Genomic DNA, 15,171 nt, shown 5'->3' on the forward strand with positions numbered 1-15,171 from the left:
GTATATTTTTTTGTTGTCAGGTTCATATAAAAGTTTTTAACAGATAGCAGTTTAACAATTCGGGCAAGGAAGAGTTAATGCAAAATTGCGACAGGGATTTATGGTTGCTGCTTCCAAGAAGGCAGGCAGCTGTAGCAGCTGTAGCTGCCGCAGAGCAGGCTGTGCAAAGCAGGGTGAGCAACCTTTGAAAAAAGTTTGGTACCCATGTTCAGATGAAGCTGCCCTCCAATTCGGCTCCCAGTGCCCCCCCGGTGGAATGGCTTTGTAAACAGTAGCAACCTCTAGACTAACCAATTAGAGCTCAGTATCCAAGGCTGTTACATAAGGGTGTAAGGGTATAAGAAGAGCACTGTATCTAATAAAGTTTGGCAATCCTTTGATCATATTGATCGTCTCTGCGTTGTCCGGGACTCCTGCATCGACAGATGATCTTAAGGTCCTTTCCAACCCTAACTATTCTATGATTCCATGATAGAGGAAATAACAAAGGAAGAGAATACAACACCTCATCACCCTCCGACCCATTACTCACCCCACCCCACCTGACCAAGCACCAACTGATACCTCCTCCAATCCCCCAGAGTACTACCCCTTCCCGGGTCACTCTCTGTTACATCCTGGGCGTGACGTGCTATGGTATTGAATACTTCTTTGGCTAGTTTGGGTCAGTTGTCCTGTCTGTGCTTCCTTCCGTCCTCCCCTCCTCCCTGGCAGAGGATGAGATTCACAAAGTTCTTGGTCAGAGTAAACATTTGAGCAATAACTAAAAACATAGGTGCTATCAGCACCGTTCCCACGTCGAAAGTCAAAACACAGCACTGCGCCAGCAACGAAGAAGGAGAAAAAACGTCTGCTACTGCTGAACCCAGGATATATCCCTGGTGGTGTTCAAGGCCAGGTTGGATGAAGCCCTGGGAGATATGGTTTAGTGTGAGATGTCCCTGCCCATGGCAGGGGGTTTGGAACTAGATGATCTTAAGGTCCTTTCCAACACTAACTATTCTACGATTCTATGATTCTATGATTCTATGAAATAGCTTTGTATCTTTCTTTAAAGATCACAGTTTTTCAGTGTCATGGTTTAAACCCAGTCAGACATAAATCAGCCACACAGTGTCTCTCTCACTCCCCCCTCTTCTTTCCTTTCCCCAGCTCCCAGAGAGATAGAAAAGAGAATCGAAAAGAATGTAACTCCCATGGGTTGAGATACGAACATTTTAGTAATTGAGATATAACACAAATCACTACTGCTACCACCAATAATAATAATAAGGGAAATAAAAAGGGAAGATAATACAACACCTCACCACCCACCAACACATAACTCCCCCCACCCTGCAGTGAAACAGCCCTTCCAGGTAACTCCCAGTTACATACGTGCTGTGGTATGGAATATCCCTTTGGCTAGTTTGGGTCAGGTGTTCTGTCTCTGCTTCCTCCCAGGTTCCCCTCCTCCCTGGCAGAGTGCGAGACTCAAAAAGTACTTGGCCAGACTAAACATCTGAGCAGTAACTAAAAACATCAGTGTTATTAGCATGTTCCCAGGCTGAAATTCAAAACCACAGCGCTGCACCAGCTACTAAGAAGGAGAAAAAATGTCTGCTACTGCTGAACCCAGGACATTCAGCTATTCAAGTTCTTTGTAGACCTCTTGTTTAGTACAAGTAAACAAGAAGAAGACATAACAGAGACTGTAATTACTCTAGAGGCTGCTGATCCCCAAATAAATTGGAGAGTTATATCAGTGGGGAAACTCAGTGAACATGAGTCCTCCTGTACCCTTCAGGGGTGATGGTGAGATCAAGAATGCTGGTAGGCAAGGAATGTTCTGTCCCAACATGCTCCTCTATCTTTTCCATAGTTCTTGAGGTTTAAACCCAACCGGTAACTCAGAACCATGCCGATACTTGTTTACATCCCCCTTTCTTCTTCCCCCTGCTCCCGGAGTGAAGGGGAGGAGAATCGAAAGAATTTAACCCCCACAGGTAGATAAAGAACAGTCCAGTAGATAAGGCATAATACAAAACTACTACTGCTACCACCGATAGTAATAATAAGGGAAAATAACAAGGGGAGAGAATACAATTGCTCACCAACCATCGACCAGTACCCAGCCCAATCAGAGCAGCAATCTGGGCCTTCTGGCTAATTCCCCAAAGTTTATATAGTGGCCATGACGTGCCAGTTTATGTCAGGTGCCCTGTATCTGTTTCCATCCAACTTCCCCTCCGTGATGTTTTATGTCAGGTATCCTGTTTCTTCTTCCTCCCAAATTCCCCTCCTCCTGCCAGAGCATGAGACTGAGAATAATCCTTGGTCTTTTGAAGCAGCAAATGTCACCCCAATCTTCAAAAACGGAAAGGAGAACCCTGGTCTCTACAGGCCAGTCAGCCTCACCTCAATCCCTAGAAAAAAGATGGGACAGATTTTCTTTAGTTCTGGACTCCCCAGGGCTGCTCTGAATCTCTTCTTTGCCCAACCTGTAGCTGTGCCTGGGATTGCTCTGACCCAGGTGTAAAACTTTGCACTTGGCATGCTTAAACTTCATAAGGTTGGCATCTGCCACCTCACAAGCATGTCAAGGTCCCTCTGAATGGCATTCCTTCCCTCCAGCATATCAACTGAACCACACAGCTTGGTGTCATCAGCAAACTAGCTGAGGGCACACTCAATCCCACTGTCCATGTCACAGACAAAGATGGTAAACAAGACCTATCCCAACACCGATCCCCAAGGGACACCACTCGTTACTGGTCTCCAGCTGGACATTGAACCGTTGACCACAACGCTTTGAGTGCAACCTTCCAGCCAGTTCTTTATCCACCGAGTGGTCCACCTATCAAATTGATGACACTCCAATTTAGAGACAAGGATGTCATGTGGGACAGTGTCAAATGCTTTGCACAAGTCCAGGTAGATGACATCAACGGGTATAACCCTGTCCATCAGTTCTCTGCAGCCCCATCATAGAAGGAGACCAAATTGGTCAGGCAGGATTTCCCCTTAGTGAAGCCATGCTGGCTGTCACGAACCACCTTGTTTTTCATGTGACTTAGCATGCCTTCCAGGAGAATTGCTCCAAGATTTTGCCAGGCACAGTGGTGAGACTGACTGGTCTGTAATTCCCTGCGTCATCCTTTTTTCCCCTTCTTGAAAATAGGGGTTATATTTCCCTTTCTTCAGTCGTCGAGAAATTCACCTGACTGCCATGATTTTTCAAAGATGATGGCCAGTGGCTTAGCAACTTCATTCGCTAGCTCCTTCAGGACTCGCGGATGGATTTCAGCAGATCCCATGGATTTGTGCACATTCAGGTTCTTAAGATGGTCTCGAACCAGATCCTCTGCTACAGTGGGCCTAAGCTCTTTATTCTCAAAGTCCCTGTGTCTGCCTTCCAAGACTTGGGTGGTGTGGTCAGAGCCTTTGCCAGTGAAGACCGAGGCAAAGAAGTAATTCAGAATCTTGACCTTGTCCAAATCCAGGGTAGCCACTTCTCCTGATAGCTTCCAGAGAGGGCTCACATTGTCCCTAGTCTGTCCCTTTTATTTGCAATGTAACTATAGAATCCTTTCCTGTTATCTTTCTCATCCTTACCCAAGTTTAATGCTAACTGGGCCTTAGCTTTCCTAACCTGGTCCCTATTTTCCCAGACAACATCCCTGTATTCATCCCAGGCCGCCTGTCCTTGCTTCCACCTTTTATAAGCCTCTTTCTTCCTGTGAATTTTTCTCAGCAGCTCCTTATCCATCCAAGGAGGTCTCCTGGCCCTCCTGCTGCACTTCCTTCTAGTTGGGACGCAACACTCCTGAGCTTGTAGCAGGTGATCCTTGAATATTAACCAAGAGTCTTGGGCCCCCCTGCCCTCTAGGGCTTTATCCCATGGAACCTTACTAAGCAGGCTCCTGAAGAGACCAAAGTCTGCTCTCTTGAAGTCCAGGGCAGTGAGCTTGTTGCACGCTCTTCTCACTGTCCTGAGGACCTCAAATTCGACCATCTCATGATCACTGCATCCAAGGCTGCCCTGGAGTGTCATATTTCCAATGAGCCGTTCCCTGTTGGTGAGCACGAGGTCAAGCATGGCACCTCTCCTTGTCAGCTCCTCTATTGCTTGCAGAAGGAAGTTGTCTTCCACATAATCAAGAAACCTCATGGATTGCTTGTGCCGGGCCATACGGTCGCTCCAACAGATATCAGGGTGGTTCAAGTCCCCCATGAGAACAAGGGCCTGTGAGTGTGAGGCTTTTCCTATTTGTCTGTAGAGTTCTTCATCCACAGGTTCCTCTTGATCAGGCGGTCTATAACAGATCCCCACAGTAATGTCCCCCATCACTGTTTTCCCCGTAATCCTGACCTACAAACTTTCTGTTAACTAATCACCTGTCCCCAGTGAAAGCTCCATACTCTCCTGCCTATCCCTAACATAAAGGGTAAGTCCCCCTCCCCTCCTACCGGGCCTGTCTTTTCTAAAAAGCCTGTAACCTTCCATTCCCAACACTCCAGTCATGGGAGCCATCCCACCATGTTTCTGTAATGCCTATTATATCATACCCCCGTAGACGTGCACACATCTCTACTTCCTCTTGTTTGTTCCCCATGCTACTGGCATTTGTATAGTGGCATCTGAGCCAAGATCCAAATGAAGCTGGCTCATTGGCTGGAGTTGCTGGAATATCACTACATTGTTCCGAGCATTTATTATAGGTGCTGGCAACTACTGGGTGTGTTGGAATGGACTGATGCCCCCCTCCCCCAACACATCTAGTTTAAAGCATCCTTGACAAGTCTGGCAAGCCTCCCAGCAAAATCACTCTCCCCTTTCTTTATCAGAGCAGCTCCTCCAGCCCCCAGTAGGGGGGGCCCCAGTAGGGGGGCCTACAAACTTGGGCCCCATGTTCAAGACACTCAAACCCTTGACTATGACACCACTCTTTTAACTATTTATTAACCTGTCCAATCCTCCTAACCTTTGGAAGGTCCTCCCCTGTGTCCTGGAGAATTGATGAAAAGACTATCTGAGTTCCAGAGCCTCTAACCACCTCTCCCAGGGCTCTGTAGCCCTTCTTTATACTCCCCAGGCTACTACTATCCTAGAACCCACATGTATCACTAGAAGCGGGTAATAGTCCATGGGACTTACTAGAGCAGGCAGCCTCTCTGCAACATCCCTGATCCGTGCCCCAGGTAGGCAACACACCTCCCTTGTGACCGGGTCAGGCCGACAGATGAGCGCTTCTGTCCCTTTCAAGGCAGAGTCCCCTACTACTACGACCCGCCGCTTTTTCCTGGTGGCACCAGTAGAGATCTTCTGTACCAGTGCACTAGCTAGCTGTTTCTCGTGCAAGTGCGTTTCCTCATCAGCCCCCTGCAGAACTGCAAAGTGGTTCTGGGTGGGTACAGTAGATTTAGGAGGAAGCCTCTTTCTTTTAGTTGTCGTCTTCCTCCTTTTGTTGTTTTTTTTTTGTTACTAATTCCCAGCTTCCTGGGTTAACGGCCTCCTTCTTTCCTCCATGAGTTAGAGGGGAAGCTTGAGGCCCCTGCACTGTTTGGGCCTGGAGCAAGCAGTCCTGCTTCCTCTCAGCTTCCCTGATATCTTGCAGCTTATTGATAGCATCCCGCAGCTCAGCCACCTGCTGGAGGTGGATCTCCACCAGGGAGCACGGACTGCAGTCCTGCCCATTCTGCATCTTTCCCTCACAAGACCAGTGCAGGCACTCTCTATACTCCAAGCTCTGCACTTCAGCCTCCCATCTCATCGGTTCTGTCTGGGTGCCTATGCTGGCCACCACCAGGGCAGAGCTCCCAGATCAGGCCCTGGCCATACGGCAAGTGCTCACCATCCTGCGCAGACTCTTTCGACCCAGCTTGTTTGCCGTGCTCCTGGGGCACTTTTTAACCATTTATGGCTAACACCGCTCCTCCTGGCTCTGCCCCCTGTGAGTCAGCTGCTTGTGTCAGCTGAGCTTCCAGCTCCTGGGCAAGTTTTGTCGAGGACTCGAAGCTCCCTCAGTAGCTCTTGCCTCTCTGAGTTGAGGCTCCTAGGCGTTGATCTCCCCCTGCTCCGGTGGTGAAGGCGTCCTCTGATGAGCTACTCACCTCAGCAAGTGACTGGGAAAAGTCGATCATGCCTGGTTTAAATATGCTGCCGCTCCTCCTGGGCAAGTTTTGTCGAAGACTTGAGGCTCCCTCAGTGGCTCTTGCCTCTGAGTTGAGGCTCCTAGGCGTTGATCTCCCCCCGCTCGGGTGGTGAAGGCGTCCTCTCTCGAGCTACTCACTTCAGCAAGTGACCAAATGCTGCTGTCCATGTACTCAACAATGATGTTAAATAATATTGATTCCAGTACCGACCCCTGAGGGTCACTACTTGTCAGTGGTCTCCACCCAGACAATTAGCTGTTGACTGCAACCCTTTGACTTAGCAGTGAACTTCCTATGACTGGAGTGTTGGAATGCAAGAATGCAAGCTCTTAAGGAAAGACAGTCTAGGGAGACAAGGTGAGGGTGTCACCCTCTATGTCAATAACCAACTGGAATGGATAGAGCTCTTCCTGAGGATAGATGAGGAGACAAACAAGAGCTTATGGATCAGGATTAAAGGGAGGGCAGGGACAGGTGACTTTACAGTGGGGGTCTGCTACAAGCCACCCAACCAGGAAGATGGAGTGGATAAGGCCCTCTACAGACAGATAGGTACGGCCTTGTGTTTGCAGGCCCTGGTCATCATGGGAGACTTCAACCACCCTGATATCTGTTGAAGGGACAACACAGCAACGCACAAGAAATCCAGGAGGTTCCTGGAATGTGTTGATGATAACTTCCTTCTCCAAGTGATAGAGGAACCAATGAGGAGAGGAGGTATGCTGGACCTTGTCCTCACCAGCAGTGGAGGGGCTGGTGAGGAATGTGAAGCTGAGGTGCAGCCTTGGCTGCGGTGACCATGAAATGATGGAGTTTGAGATCTTTAGGGCACCGAGAATGGTGTGCAGCAAGCATTATGCCCTGGATTTCAGGAGAGGAATCTGCTTGGTGGAGTACCATCGGATAAAGCCTTGGAAGGAAGAGAGTCCCAAGAAAGCTGGTTAATAACCAAGGATCACCTCCTCCAAGCTCAGGAGTGATGCATCCCAACAAAGAGGAAGTCAGGCAAGAATATCAGGAGGTCTGCATCGATGAACGAGTCAATCCTGGACAAACTCCAGCATAAAAAGGAGGCCTACAGAGGGTGGAAGCAATGACAGGTAGCCAGGGAAGAATACAGAGAAAATGTCAGAGCAGCCAGGGATTAGGTTAGGAAAGCTAAAGCCCTTACAGAATTAAATCTGGCCAGGGACATTAAGGGAAACAAGAAAAGCTTCTATAGGTACATTGGAGATAAAAGGAAGATGAGGGAAAATGAGGGTGCTCTTCAGAAGGAAAAGGGAGACCTGCTTATGCATGGCATGGAAAAGGACCAGGTACTCAACAACTTTTTTGCCTCGGTCTTCAATGGCAAGAGCTCCAGCCACACTACTCATGTCACAGAAGGCAAAGGCAGGGACTGGGAAAATGGAGAACTGCCTGCTGTAGGAGAAGATCAGGTTGGAAATCATCTAAAGAACAAGTCCATGGGACCTGACAAGATGTGTCCATGCATCCTGAATGAATTGGCGGATTAAGCTGTCAAGCCATTTGTCGTGGTTTAAACCAAGTCCCCCAACTCCCTGAGAGTTAGGAAGGAGAATCCAAAGAATGTAGCCCCCACGGATTGAGATAAGAACGGTTTAATTGCTAAGGCATAACACAAAACCCCTACTGCCATTTACTACTACAAATAATAATGATACAGCAAACAGCAAGTGAAAAGAATACAACACCCCACCAGCCACCGACCCATAACTCACTCCACCCTGCCCGGCCGAGCACCATGTGCTCCCTCCTCCATTTTCCTCCACAGCCCCCCTCCAGCCTTCTCTTTCCCAGTATGCATCCTGGGCATCACGTGCTATGGTATGGAATACCTCATTGCCTAGCCTGGGTCAAGTGTCCTGTCTCTCCTTCCTCCCAGACTCCCTCTGGCTGGAAAAAAAAAAAACCTTGAACAAAAACACCCTCAAAACATGCTCAAACCATGACATTATCCACCCCTTATTCCATACCATTCACGTCATGCCCAGATCCCACATTTTCAATACACCATCACTCTTAAGTCCACCCCTCGATCATGAGACATCTCTAAGTTGCATCTCTGGACCGATAGCCTGAAGTATCTGGGCCCACCAAAATCATTCACCGTCCCCTTCAGCAGTTCTACAGCTTGCTGCTGGGGACTCCATACAGCTGCCTTCCACCTCCAATGCTTCCAAAGCACTGGAGGGGCCCAGTGGATCAGATACCCGGCTATACTGTCCCACATGCCCTGCCACTCATGACTGTCCAGCCTTGGGAACAGTCTACTGGTGCTCCTATGTACTTGTCTAAACTTAGACAAGACCCAGACCTGACTCTGCTTAACTTTTGGGATCAGACAAAATGGTTGTGGATGGAACACACTCTGTGTGTGTGCCACCATGCCGAAAACCATCACAATCAGCAGGCAGGTCCCAAGGGCACCCAAAAGCCATTCATAACCGTCAGAACTCTCAAATGATGCTGCTGCACTTGTCACTGGGGCTGATGTAGCTGCCCTGCTTGTCAGCTCTCCCACTATCAGCTTCTCTTCTCCCGAGTCCGGATCTTCCTCCTCTGCCTTGCTGGGAAGTGCTGCCTGGTCTCCTGTATCCTGCTGGGGCTCGGCGGGTGACTTCCGGGGAATATTCTCGGATGCTGCGGGGTTCGGAACGGCGGCAGGACTCGGTTCCTCCACTGCCTTGCTGGGAAGTGCTGCGTAGTCTCCTGCATCCTGCTGGGGGTCGGCGGGCGACTTCCGGGGGACACTCTCGGCCGTCGGAGGGTCGGGAACGGCCGCAGGACTCACCCGCCCGGCTGCCTGATCCCCCTGCTCAGCTACCGCCCTGCTCCGCTCCTCCCCCGCCTGCTCCCGCTGCTCTGCCACAGCCGTTTGGCTCCCCGTGCCGCTCTCCCTGGCAGCCTCAGCTGCCGGCAGCTCCCGGGGCCGCTCCTTCCTGGCTTCACGCAGCTCCACACAGACGACGACGAGGATAAGGACAAGGACGGCGAAGAGCAGCGGGACGGCCTGGTACAAGTTCAAGTCCACGGCCACGTCCATCCCCCCCTGCTGCCGGAGCCCCACCGTATTACAAGCCTCCGACACAAACACAAACACATCCAATCCATACACCAAGTACCCGGTAAAATCCCGAAACAGCGAGATCCAGAGAAAAACCTCTAAGAGCCAATAAATCAGCATTGTGACAAGAGACCATAAATCCGCTCAGATCTGTTCTTATCTCAATCCCTCGGGCCCCACGTTGGGCGCCAAAAAATGTCGTGGTTTAAACCAAGTCCCCCAACTCCCTGAGAGTTAGGAAGGAGAATCCAAAGAATGTAGCCCCCACGGATTGAGATAAGAACGGTTTAATTGCTAAGGCATAACACAAAACCCCTACTGCCATTTACTACTACAAATAATAATGATACAGCAAACAGCAAGTGAAAAGAATACAACACCCCACCAGCCACCGACCCATAACTCACTCCACCCTGCCCGGCCGAGCACCATGTGCTCCCTCCTCCATTTTCCTCCACAGCCCCCCTCCAGCCTTCTCTTTCCCAGTATGCATCCTGGGCATCACGTGCTATGGTATGGAATACCTCATTGCCTAGCCTGGGTCAAGTGTCCTGTCTCTCCTTCCTCCCAGACTCCCTCTGGCTGGAAAAAAAAAAACCTTGAACAAAAACACCCTCAAAACATGCTCAAACCATGACACCATTATCCATCATTTGAGAAGTCATAGCAGCCTGGTGAAGTTCCTGCTGACTGCAAAAGGGAAAAAATAAAGACCCAGGGAACTACAGGCCAGTCAGTCTCGCCACCTCAGTGCCTGGCAAGATCATGGAGCAGATCCTCCTGGAAACTATGCTAAGGCACATGGACAATAAGGAGGTGATTGGTGACAGCTAACATGGCTTCACTTAGGGCAAATCATGCCTGACAAAATTGGTGGTCTTCTACAACAGGGCTAGAGCACTGGTGGAAAAGTGCCGCGGCCAGGTGGAGGGGAGAAAACACCGATACGATGTAGGTTCACAAAATGCTCCGTTTATTGATTACAAGGCTGCTCTTAATATACTGTCTTACACGCGATCACGCATTACTTGATAGGCTGCTTCGCTTTGCCCACGAGGGATACACGCTCCACTTTACCTCTCCTGATTGGTTTCACACCTTCGCTTCAGCTTAGCGTTACATCATGCTTCTGGCGTCTTGTTATTGCATTCCTGTTTCGCTGATCTTGATGCTTCTTCTTTTAGCCTGGGGTCAGAGGTTCACTTTCTCACAGCTTGCTGTAGGCCTGTTAAAGCGCCCATGCTCGACCCCCAACATCTCCCCCTCTTTTTTCAAATAAAGCGCTAGTCATCTGCTGCACGCGTTGCATAATACATTGTAACAAACAAGGTCCAAAAAACAAAATTAACAACATAATCATTATTGGTCCACTAAACATCATGATTAAACTCCTTAACCAACTACTTATTCCTAACGATTTTAACCAAGAGTCTATAGGATTTGTTTCTACAGTAAGTTTTTTCATATTTTCTTTAAGTTCAAACAACTTCTTGTGAATAGATTCAGAATGATCAGAAAGATTCATACAACACATGCCCAGAAGCATTCTAATGCAAAGGGGATGTGAAGCAGCTGCAGAAGTAAACTGTACAGTGTTAACAGTCAAGGAGTTACACTCCCCCTTTTTTTTTTTTTTTTTTTTTTATCAGACAAAAAGCCATTAATTGCAAAGCTTTAACTCCTTATATACTATTTCTTACACACACCTACAGCAATTTGGCATATCATGATTGGATACTTGTCTTGAAGACCCTTAGTGACTAACATAATTGGTTAAGCACAGGTGTGAGAACTTGACCTCCAATGCTTGCCAACAGTCCACAGCTCTCATAACTCAGTGAATTACAGCTTCTTCTTATCTTGCTTGCTTAGGCTTCCTCGGGCCTCTCACGACCTTGCTGTATCCCTCGGAGTTATTCAGAGCTCATGTACCAAATATCCATTTTCCTGTGAAAACACTGTCTCCACATCTCCCCCTTTTTAGTTTTATTAAAAGTTTTTTACAATTTGGTGTGTCTGCTCTAACACTGCTGGACTTGTGTAACATAACAACCCACTACTCTAGGTAGCATTATTTCAGTAAGACTGGTCTGATTTGAAGTCACTTGAACCTTTATAACATGTGGCATACCAGTGAATCCTACACACCATATAACAGGTTGGAATAATTGTGATTTAACAGATGTGCTCAGTATACTTGTCCATTACCCATGGTCACACATAATAGAACAGATATTACAAAGATTTTACAAAGATTTCTATCATTGCTGTTTCTTTATGTTGTTCTGCGGCTTTATACTTTTCGCTGGCAGTCAGTATGGTCCTGTTGATAGCTGTACACAGCTGGGCCTACCCTTTTTCTCCTGGATGGCTCTCTGATAACAGCGGAGGCCATCCCTCACATCAAGGTCTGGCATGGCATGTGTCCCCACCACTCTACGCCTGCTGGGTTGCAGCCAGCAGCGAAGCTAAAGGTTCTTCTTGGTGGCAGACACAGAGGCCAACCCAGTCTTGCCCTTGACTGTGGTAGCAGGCATTTGGTCAATCTCTGTCCTTGCACCTTGTTGTCAATGCAGAGTTTCACCTGCTTCACCCAGTAACAAGTCACTACTACAGCAAAGCACACACAGATTTACATTAGCAGAGTAACTATTACAGAGTGCATCAGCATGTTGAAGATGCTAATGACAGTGAGTGACTAACCAAAGCAATTTCTTACAGTGGAGTTCTCCCACCCTCTTAATTTGTTCCATTATCTGCTTTATAACACTACCATCATATTAGAATCTTTCTAGCTTTAACCTTAGCATTTTCTGGCAGCTGCTGCAAATTTGCATGTTCTAATATCTCTTTTAAATCCATACAATAAAAGGTATAGTTTCTTATTAGCAACTGGCTAGTAAATACAGGTGGTTTTATATATGCAAAATCACAACCTCTAATAATAGCTACTTTACAAGCACACATATTCAAGCTGTTAATTTTCAGTTGCCCTCAAGTGATTTTTTTTTTTTTTTTTTTTGATTACACATGCATATTGTCTGGAATACAAGCTTGAAGCAATATACATCAAAACTACAGTCATTAATAACAGCTAGAATGTGTTATCATTACCCTTTTTTTTCTATTTTTTTCTATTTTTTTTCTATTTTTTTTTCTATTTTTTTTTTTTTTTTTTTTTTTTTCAAAGTCACTCACCCTGCTTTGCACAGCTAAATCCACCGGCCTATCGGCAACTGCACTTTTGCATTAACCTTTTCTTGCCCAAAAGGTTAAACTGCTACCTGTTAAAACTTTTACATGAACCTGACAACAAAAAATATACAGAACACTGTCTGCGCTCATCACACACACACACAGACACACACACACACATATGGGATCCCACAAGCACACTCCACACAACTACAATATTTGAAACACAAATTCCAGACAATCATTGTTCCCACTGCACAGTCCCACATGCAGGACGTGGCACAAGGACCCTGTAAAGACTATCAGGAAACCAGCTCCGAGAATCATCATCACAGTGTGGGGTGGCAGGCTCAACCTTAGCAGGCGTCCCCGCAGAGACTCTGCCTCCCTCACATCGCATGAGGCTTAGGTTTTTTTTACTGACCAAAATGCACACTCATTCCGACACAGGTGGCCAGCCTATGTTGGAAGAAGTTGCCAGCAATACCTCTAAAGGTCTGCAAAGGTCGATAGAAACATGGACATACTTATATTTACCAACTTCTGGCATGAGTATCACAGAGAGACTGTATCAAAGGAGTTGTATATGGGGTCCCAACTCCACGGTCTGACACATTCTGCCTGATACCCCTGATAAGAGCATACAAGAGACTTTCCCACTGCGGGTTTTGAACCAGCATATACACCACAGGGAAACCATGCAATACATCCACATCCCCCACCCATCTCACTTCTCCCTTTACAGCTACCCATTTATCATGAGGATATGGGGGATATAAATCAGGCTTCTTTTCCGGATGAATAGGCTTCAGGTCAAGAGCACCATCCAGGTCAGCATCGGCATTATCAGGCATCAGAATCTCAGGATCAGCAACAGCAAACTGATGAACGTGCACAGGCTCCTTCTCGGGGTCAATAGGGCCTGAGTCGAAAGGATCATCTTCATCCCCATCTTCAGTCTTCACAGCCATGGCAGCAACCAGCGGAGGTTTGGGGGGGGCGGGGGGGGGGGGCACGCTGGTCTCCATGATCTCATTTTTTTTTTTTACTTTAACATCTCTAAAACAGTTCTCCAAATGACTAACAAACTTTTCACAGCTTCATTGCCTTTTGTGGCTGCATTCCACAGCTTAACTCCTGCCCCATTCCACAAAGACATCTCAAATTCGGTAGACTCATAAATCTCTGGGTAACATGTCTTCGACCATTTCAACATTAACTTTAGGTCTGTCTCTTTAAGGGTTGCTCCCTTCACCTTAGGAAGGACTGAAAACATCCATAAATCAGGGGCTTCTTCCTTAGTAATTTTCTCCCAAGTCTCGAGATTAAAAGCTTCACTGACTCCCACAATTCTTCCCCTATCTTACGCCATTGATCTTTGGAGAATAACTGTCCCGTATTTTCTAACAACCCCCTTGGTCGGCACCAAAATAAAAAGTCCACAAGTTCCTGTCGGGGTATCGAGTACCCTGTTTTCTTCACTACGCATAGCACTCCTTCTATCGTAGCCTTTTCTATCGCTGATACAGCGAAACCCATCCCGAACCAGACCGCAGTCTGCCTGACTCACCGGTCAGCCGTGGCCACGTAATTTGAGCTCTTTTCCTGCCTCTCTCGGACAGCCTGCCTCTCTCAGGCAGCCGGGATCTCCACCTTCTCTCGTCCGCGGTCTCTCTCTCTCCTGGTATCACGTCGGGGTCACCAGAATGCCGCGGCCAGGTGGAGGGGAGAAAACACCGATACGATGTAGGTTCACAAAATGCTCCGTTTATTGATTACAAGGCTGCTCTTAATATACTGTCTTACACGCGATCACGCATTACTTGATTGGCTGCTTCGCTTTGCCCACGAGGGATACACGCTCCACTTTACCTCTCCTGATTGGTTTCACACCTTCGCTTCAGCTTAGCGTTACATCATGCTTCTGGCATCTTGTTATTGCATTCCTGTTTTGCTGATCTTGACGCTTCTTCTTTTAGCCTGGGGTCAGAGGTTCACTTTCTCACAGCTTGCTGCAAGCCTGTTAAAGCGCCCATGCTCGACCCCCAACAGAAAAGGGAAGAGCAACTGATGTCATCTACCTGGACTTCTGCAAGGCATTTGACACTGTCCTGCATGACATCCTTTTCTCTTAACTGGAGAGGCATGGATCTGATGGATGGACCACTCGGTGGATAAGGAATTGGCTGGATGGTCACACTCAAAGAGTTGTAGAAGGCCACAAAAGTTGTCAGGCACAATTTGCCCTACATAAAGACACACTGGATCTCATCAATCTCCTCTCTTTTTTTCATGTTTCCAGGAGGATCTTCTCCATGATCTTGATGGGCACATAGGTATGACTGACCAGCCTATAGTTCCCTGGGTCTTCCTTTTTTTTCCTTTTTAAAAATGTGGGTTATTTTTCCCCTTTTCCCATCTCTGGGAACTTCACCAGACTGCCACAGATTTTCAAATATGATAGTGGCTTAGCAATTTCATCTGCCAGTTCCCTCAGGACTCTTGGGTATATCTTATCAAGTCCCATGGACTTGTGCACATTCAGGTTCTTCATGTTCTCTTATATGAGACAGGAAACAATACAGTGTGTTACTATAAAGCAACTTAAGCTATGTATTTCAGTATGGACATGTACAAGCATTCAGGAGCATGATGAAATGATCTGTGGAAATATGTTGGCCAAGTTCAGCTTTTCATTTGGATATTGGATAATATATCAGGTGCAATATAAATGTCCCCTTGGAAAAAGGAGT

This window comes from Melopsittacus undulatus (genome assembly GCF_012275295.1).
Source record: "Melopsittacus undulatus isolate bMelUnd1 chromosome W unlocalized genomic scaffold, bMelUnd1.mat.Z SUPER_W_unloc_5, whole genome shotgun sequence".
Taxonomy (NCBI): Eukaryota; Metazoa; Chordata; class Aves; order Psittaciformes; family Psittaculidae; genus Melopsittacus; species Melopsittacus undulatus.